The 8,006-nt window shown below is 38.5% G+C and overlaps 1 non-coding gene across 1 annotated transcript; it reads left to right on the top strand.

The window, feature by feature from the left end:
- The first annotated feature begins 5,117 nt into the window (after positions 1-5,117).
- Positions 5,118-5,224, top strand: LOC127110066 (small nucleolar RNA R71). Its single transcript, XR_007797304.1, has one exon. It is a non-coding gene; the product is annotated as a small nucleolar RNA R71 (small nucleolar RNA).
- Positions 5,225-8,006: the final 2,782 nt, after the last annotated feature.

Genomic DNA, 8,006 nt, shown 5'->3' with positions numbered 1-8,006 from the left:
CCCAGTGCCTCCATACAATGCTGATCAGGGTAACGTGTGGGTGCCATAAGGCGCTGGTATAAAGCAATGTAGCGCTCCCTCTGAGCATTGTCTCTATAGGCAACATGCATGTCATCAAAACCCCGCATCCTGTAAAAGTTAGGAAAGTGATCCTGAAAATACAAACCATTCAAACTTTTAGTCTCTATGCAAAATATGATAAAATAAAATAAAAATAAAAATAAATGTAAATAAATGCGAAAAAAGTAAAATGAAAAGAAAAACCATGAGTTGCCTCCCACTCAGCGCTTGTTTAACGTCATTAGCTTGACGATTAGAATTTATACACCTGTAGTAGTATGAATCGGTGGATCAATCAGGGTGTGGCTTGAGTAGTATGTTGGAATGTCTCCTCCTTCGTAGAGCTTCAGTCTTTGTCCATTTACAATGAATGGGATACAAGTTTGGTACTTGATTTCTACGACTCCGGATCTCAGAATCTTGGATACTTCGAAAGGACCAGTCCATCTTGAACGTAGCTTTCCAGGGAAGAGTCGTAACCTAGTGTTGAAAAGGAGAACAAAATCGCCTATATTGAAGTTTTTCTTTACTATTCTTTTGTCGTGATAGGCTTTTGTCCTCTCTTTATATATTTTTGCATTCTCGTAGGCAGATTTCCTAAGTTCTTCCAATTTATGAATGTCTAGGATACGCTTTTCTCCAGCAGCTAAGTAGTCTAAATTCAAAGTTTTAATGGCCCAATAGGCCTTATGCTCTAACTCGAATGGTAAGTGACATGATTTTCCATAAACTAGTTGATAAGGAGTAGTTCCTATAGGGGTTTTGAAAGCGGTTCTATAGGCCCATAATGCTTCTTGAAGCTTCTGAGACCAGTCTCTCCTAGAAATAGAAACAATTTTCTCTAGGATCTGTTTTATCTCCCTATTAGATACTTCTACTTGACCACTAGTTTGTGGATGGTATGGTGTTGCTACTCTATGCCTAACTCCATATTTTCTTAAAAGTTTGTCAAATATTCTTGATATAAAGTGTAATCCTCCATGGCTTATGACTAAACGTGGTGTTCCAAATCTAGGGAATATATAGTTTTTAAATAATTTGATTACTACCCTAGTGTCGTTTGTGGGTGCAGCTATAGCTTCAATCCACTTAGACACATAGTCTACAACTACTAAGATATACCTATTTCCTAAGGATGGTGGAAAAGGTCCCATGAAATCTATACCCCATACGTCGAAGAGTTCTACTTCCTGAATGTTTCTTAAGGACATTTCATCACGTCTTGAAATGTTTCCAGTGCGTTGGCATCTATCACATTTGACAATATAAGCATAGACATCACGCCACATGGTAGGCCAGAATAGGTCAGCTTGAAGAATCTTGGCGTATGTCTTAGAGGTGCTCGCATGTCCACCATAAGGTGCAGAATGACAATGCTCGATAATACTATTTATCTCTTCTTCTGGAACGCAACGGCGAAAAATGCCATCTTTACCCCTTTTGAAAAGGAGCGGTTCATCCCAATAGAAGTTTCTCACATCGTGGAAGAATTTCTTCTTGCGGTGGTAGTCAAGATCAGGGGGTACTATATCAGCAGCTAGGTAGTTAACGAAATCTGCATACCAGGGTACGTTACTTATTGCTAAGGAATTTTGGGGGTGCTCATAAGGATCTAGGTTATTGTCTTTAATGGTTTCTACTTTAGCTATCAGTCTATCATAGGCGAAATCATCATTTATGGGTACTAGTTCAGGTTTTAGATGTTCTAGCCTAGAAAGGTGATCGGCTACTACATTTTCAGTGCCTTTTTTATCTCTTATATCTAAATCAAATTCTTGTAGTAATAGAATCCATCGGAGTAACCTGGGATTGACATCTTTTTTACTTAATAGGTAACGAATGGCAGCATGATCGGTGTAAACAATAATTTTTGCTCCTACTAGATAAGATCTAAATTTGTCTATAGCGAAAACTACAGCGAGTAATTCTTTTCCAGTTGTTGCGTAATTAAGCTGGGCAGCATCTAGGGTTCTACTGGCATAATAAATGGCGTATAATTTTTTATCTTTCCTTTGTCCTAGAACGGCTCCAACTGCATAATCACTAGCATCGCACATTATTTCAAACGGTTCCGACCAATCGGGCGGTTTCATAATGGGTGCTGATACTAATGCTTGCTTTAGAAGATTAAATGCGTCATTACATTTTTCGTCGAAAATGAATTCAGCATCTTTCATTAAAAGTCCGGTTAACGGTTTAGTTATTTTGGAGAAGTCCTTAATAAAACGCCGGTAGAATCCAGCGTGTCCAAGAAAGCTTCGGACTTCTCTGATGGTTTTTGGTGGTTTTAAGTTTTCTATAACTTCTATTTTAGCTTTATCTACCTCTATACCTTTTTCGGAAACTATATGTCCTAGAACTATTCCTTCGGTTACCATGAAATGACATTTTTCCCAATTTAGCACGAGGTTCACCTCCACGCATCTCTCCAGGATTTTCTCAAGGTTAGCAAGGCAATTGTTGAAATCGAATCCGCAAATCGAGAAATCATCCATAAACACTTCCATGATACCATCTAGGTAATCTGCGAATATTGACATCATGCAGCGTTGGAAAGTAGCTGGGGCATTACAGAGGCCGAATGGCATTCGTCTGTAGGCAAAAGTTCCATAGGGGCATGTAAAGGTAGTTTTTTCTTGATCTTCAGGGTGAATAGGTATTTGGAAGAATCCAGAGTATCCATCTAGATAACAAAAGTAAGAGTGTCTGGCTAGACGCTCCAACATTTGGTCTATAAACGGTAAAGGGAAATGGTCCTTCCTAGTTGCTTTATTTAATTTTCTATAATCTATACACATCCGTCATCCTCCTTCTAAACATTTTGCGACATGTTCGCCTTTATCGTTTTGCACGACTGTGATGCCTCCCTTTTTAGGTACTACATGCACAGGGCTCACCCACTTACTATCATAGATCTGGTAGATTATACCTGCCTCAAGCAACTTAAGAACTTCCTTCTTAACAACATCACTCATTATAGGGTTTATTCTTCTCTGATGTTCCCTAAAGGGTTTTGAATCTTTTTCGAGCGAAATCCGATGCATGCATACGAATGGGCTTATACCTTTCAAGTCAGAGATATTATATCCTAAGGCTGAGGGATATCTTCGTAAAACGTCTAAAAGTTGGTTCGTCTCCTCTTGGCTCAAGGTAGCACTAACTATAACTGGACGGTTCATCTTTTCATCGAGGAACTCATATCTCAGGTTCTTAGGCAGTTCCTTAAGTTCTAAGGTTGGTTTCTTAGGGCATGGCATAGGATCTGGAGTAAGGGATAAACATTCGTAAAGGTTATCATCGATGTAAGGTTCTTTAAAGTCATCATCTTCCTTTATGGGGGTTGATGGTAACTTAATAATTTCTTTTTATTCTAATTCTCTAACACATTCATCAATGATATCTAAGGCATAACACGAGTCTCCCATCACAGGTGGCATAAGAAATTTCGAAAGTATAAATTCTATTTTCTCGTCATCTACCTCAAACGTCAACTTTCCTTTCTTGACATCTATTATGGCTCCTGCAGTCGATAAGAACGGTCTACCTAGAAGAATTGGTATATCATTGTCCTCTTTGATGTCCATGACGACAAAATCAGTAGGGATAAATAGTTGACCTATCCTAACAGGAACATCTTATAAAATTCCTATCGGATATTTAACAGATCTATCGGCTAACTGAAGTGACATCTTAGTGGATTATAATTCTCCTAAGTTTAGCCTCTCATAAACTGCTAGAGGCATTAAACTCACACTAGCTCCTAAGTCTAGAAAAGCTTTTTCGATGACATGATTACCCAAAAGGCAAGGAATGGAGAAATTTCCAGGATCTTTATCTTTCTTTGCTAATTTGTCCTCGGAAATAGCATTACATTCCAAAGGCTTCGGATCGTCAAGTCTACGTTTGTTGGTAAGGATGTCTTTCAGAAACTTTGCATAAGAAGGTATTTGGGTGATGGCTTCTGTGAAAGGGATTTCTACATGAAGTTTTTCTATAACTTTAATAAATTTTTGATACTGTTTATTGATCTGGGTTTGTTTGAGTCTTTGCGGATATGGTATAGGTGGTTTATATGGCGGGGGCGGTACGTAAATTTTATCTTTAGGTTCTTCTCCTTTATCTCGACCTTCCTGGTTTTCAGATCCCTCTGGTTCCTTTACTTTGTCTGGGGGTTTGGTACATTCCTTAGAAGTTTCGGGTTCACTTAATCTAGGGTTTGGTGGCTCATCATAAGCGTTCCCACTTCGTAGGGTAATGGCATTGGCTTGTCCTCTCGGATTTTGTTGAGGTTGTCCAGGGAATTGTCCTCCAGGTGTAGTCTGAGGGGCTTGGTTTAAAGCTACCTAAGAGATCTGGGTTTCAAGCATCTTGGTATGAGTAACTATTTGGTCAACCTTGGTTCCTAACTGAGTAATCAATTCGTTAACATGAATGTTTTGATTCATGAACTCCTTGTTTTGTTGGGTTTGAGCGGTGATAAAATTTTCCATAATTTTCTCAAGGCTTGGTTTTGGTGGTACAGGTTGCATAGGTTGATTTGATCTAGGGGCTTGATAACTAGGTCTTGGAGGTGCATTATTTTGAATAGGGTTATTGTTTTTATAGGAGAAGTTAGGGTGATTCCTCCATCCAGGGTTATAGGTATTCGAATATGGGTTCCCTTGGGTGTAGTTCACTTGCTCGGAGTGGGTTTCGTTTAATAGACTGCATTCAGCGGATTGGTGTCCTTGGGTTCCACATATCTCACAATCCGACGAAACTGCGGCTACAGTATTCAGGTTTATGCACATATGCTCAACCTTAAGGGCTAATGCGTCCATTTTAGCCTGCATCATGTCTATAGAGCTTAGTTCATGCACTCCTCCTTGGGCTTCTTCTTCTCAACTGTCGCTCGTTCGGCTCCCCATGATTGATGGTTTTGAGCCATATCTTCGATGAGGGCACTAGCTTCAGGGTAAGGTTTGTTCATCAAAGCACCGCCTGCGGCAACATCGATGGTCATCTTTGTGTTGTAATGAAGTCCATTATAGAAGGTTTAAATGATTAACCAATTTTCTAAGCCATGATGTGGGCATGCTCGTAACAACTCTTTATATCTCTCCCAAGCTTCGAACAACGATTCTCCTTGGTTTTGGGTAAATCTAGTTATATGGTTTCGAAGAACGGCGGTCTTACTCGGGGGGAAATATCTACCAAGAAAAACTCTTCTAAGGTTATCCCAAGTCGTAATGGAATTGGGTGGAAGGGAATCTAACCATGATAGAGCTTTATCTCTGAGGGAAAAAGGAAATAATCTTAAACGTATTGCCTCAGGAGAAGCTCCATTGGTTTTAAAAGTATCTGCTAATTGAAGAAATATTTTTAAATGTTGGTTAGGGTTCTCAGTAGCGAGACCCGCAAATTGTCTCTGTTGTGCTAGTTGTAACAGGGATGGTTTAAGTTCAAAATTATTGGTTGGTATGATTGGGTTTACTATACTAGAACTAGGTTCTTCATTAGATGGTTGAGCGAATTCCTTAAGAGGTCTTTGGTTTTGATCTTCGGCCATAGCTCTCTTAATTCTATGAAAGAATAAACGTGCGCGAGCGTAACGTTCAGGTTCCGCCAGAGGGTATACTAAGCTTAAACTTCCGGTGCTGCGAGTTCTTCGCATTGACCGGCGGGAAATAACCTAAGTCTAAACGATATAACAACAGGAAAATGAAATTTGACGAAATTGGTCCCCCGCAACGGCGCCAAAAACTTGATGCGGTGTTCGCAAGTGTACGAACGCGTCAGAGTAATATAAAAGATTATCATATCCACAGAGACCAAGTGTCAATCTATCGTTATCTGTCGTTATGGTGTTTATCAAAGGCAATCGAAATAGGTGTTTTTGTAGTGTGCAATGAAAAGTAAAGTATTGAAAATAGAATATAATTTATAAAGACAGGGTCGAATGTAATTCATATAATTAATTGATAATCCAGGTACTTGCTAGTAGAGCTACTTATGGGCAGTGTTTCCTACTTTGAAAAGAACTAATTTAACAGGAACTGTCGCTTTCGTGTATTCAGAACCGAGTTGTACTCCCTAATCAAACCCTCTTATTGTCACTTATAAAAAGGCGCGCATTGCGTTAGAGTAGTAAACCTATTTTTAAGAAATATAATATCTTGACTAAGTTGAAAAGTATTATAACCTGGATTTCTTAACCAAAAGAGGTTCTTACAAACCAGACTCTAAACTTATAAGTGCGTCCAAAAATAGTTTTAAAATCTCTTTTCTTCTTAATGTTAAAAACTCCTAATGAACTAAACAAAGCGCTTTCGCTGTTTTTGAAATAGTTAAAAACAATTAAGTTTAAAAAGACGTTGGACGGCTTTCGATCTTACCCAACGGAATTGAAGTGCGGGAAAACTTAATTTGAAAGTTAAAATAGCCCTTAAGTGTTTCTACGAACAATTGTACGGATTATCGGTTCAATTACGATCCTTACATTCTAGCCTTATAAATTTAGCTAGACATGGTAAAGTAAAAGTGCATTAAAATAAATAAAAGTAGTGCGAGTGCGGAAAGTAAATAAAAGTAGTGCGAGTGCGGAAAGTAAATAATTTAAAGCGAGTGCGAGAAATAAATAAAGTAAAAGCGAGTGCGGGAAATAAACAAATTTAAAGCGAGTGCGGGAAATAAATAAAGTAAAAGCGAGTGCGGGAAATAAATAAAGTAAAAGCGAGTGCGGGAAATAAATAAAGTAAAAGCGAGTGCGGGAAATAAATAAAGTAAAGGCGAGTGCGGGAAATAAATAAAGTAAAAGCGAGTAATAAAAACCTGCTCCAATCGGAGGGCTGAGTAAATTGCAATGCGGAAAAGAAAATGGCGGCAAGATTAACTTCCTTCCAAATTGCTCCAAACTCGATTACAGACTCTATCACAGACTTGATTACACAATTGTGGTAACACTCCAATGCGAAGCGATTACCACTATAAAATACTGAATATATGCCTAAGTGAAACAAAGTTGCTTCTGAGTTTGCCTCTGCTATAAGTTTGGATGATTATAAAACTGAATTCGCGTTTCTATTTATAAGCAAATAAAAAAGGTGGAATTGACTTGGATGCCCTTCAACTTGAAAATAGAGGAAACCGTTTCCTTCTTGTGGCGCCCGCCACAAGGCTATGGCGCCCGCCACAAGCACAAAGTGGGGCACCTTAGTGGACGAAGTGGGGAAACGTGGGAGTTGAGGAAGTTGGACTTGGACACGTCATAGCTTGGTCTGTGGCGCCCGCCATGGGGTAGGCCATAAGCACAAAATGCTGAATTTTAGGATTTTTAGCCCTTTTTCACTCCTTTTCTCGATCGGGGCTCCGATTAAAGTAAAAACCTGAAAACAAAGGAAAACACAGTAATAACACAACAAAATGACAATAAAACAACTAGAATGCATGTGAAATCGGAGTCGAAAATACGTAAATTTTAGTGTGATCAGCGGGTCAATCTAGTATAAATATGACTCTTAATATTCATACCTATGTTTAAGACTTGATAACTCCTTTTCCATGATCCATGAGATGTGATCATCAGTCTATATACATAATAGTCTTAATGCTTTAATGTTATCCCACTTAAGAATAAAGCTTGACTATAGATACTTTAAGAATAATGTCCTTATGTTTAATGTGATCTCATGATTAAGTCACACTTGATACATTAAACGGCCTATCTATTCTAGGGACTTTATTAGACAAACATAATAAAGAAAAAAACCTTTTATTATTAATAAATAATTCGATACAAGTACCAAAAGTATTGGCCTATAGGGCTTACACCAACATGTCTGTGATGTGACGTATTGGTGGAAAGTAGTCATGATGGCTAAAAACGTCTAATTAGTGTGACGTGTGCAGACTGATCTAAATAGTGCCGAGCAATTACAAAAACACCATCTTTCTTACATCTAATACAA

Source organism: Lathyrus oleraceus, chromosome 7 (genome assembly GCF_024323335.1).
Source record: "Lathyrus oleraceus cultivar Zhongwan6 chromosome 7, CAAS_Psat_ZW6_1.0, whole genome shotgun sequence".
NCBI classification, from domain to species: domain Eukaryota; kingdom Viridiplantae; phylum Streptophyta; class Magnoliopsida; order Fabales; family Fabaceae; genus Lathyrus; species Lathyrus oleraceus.
Note: the sequence above shows the minus strand (reverse complement) of the source record. Positions and strands in the feature narration are given on the sequence as shown.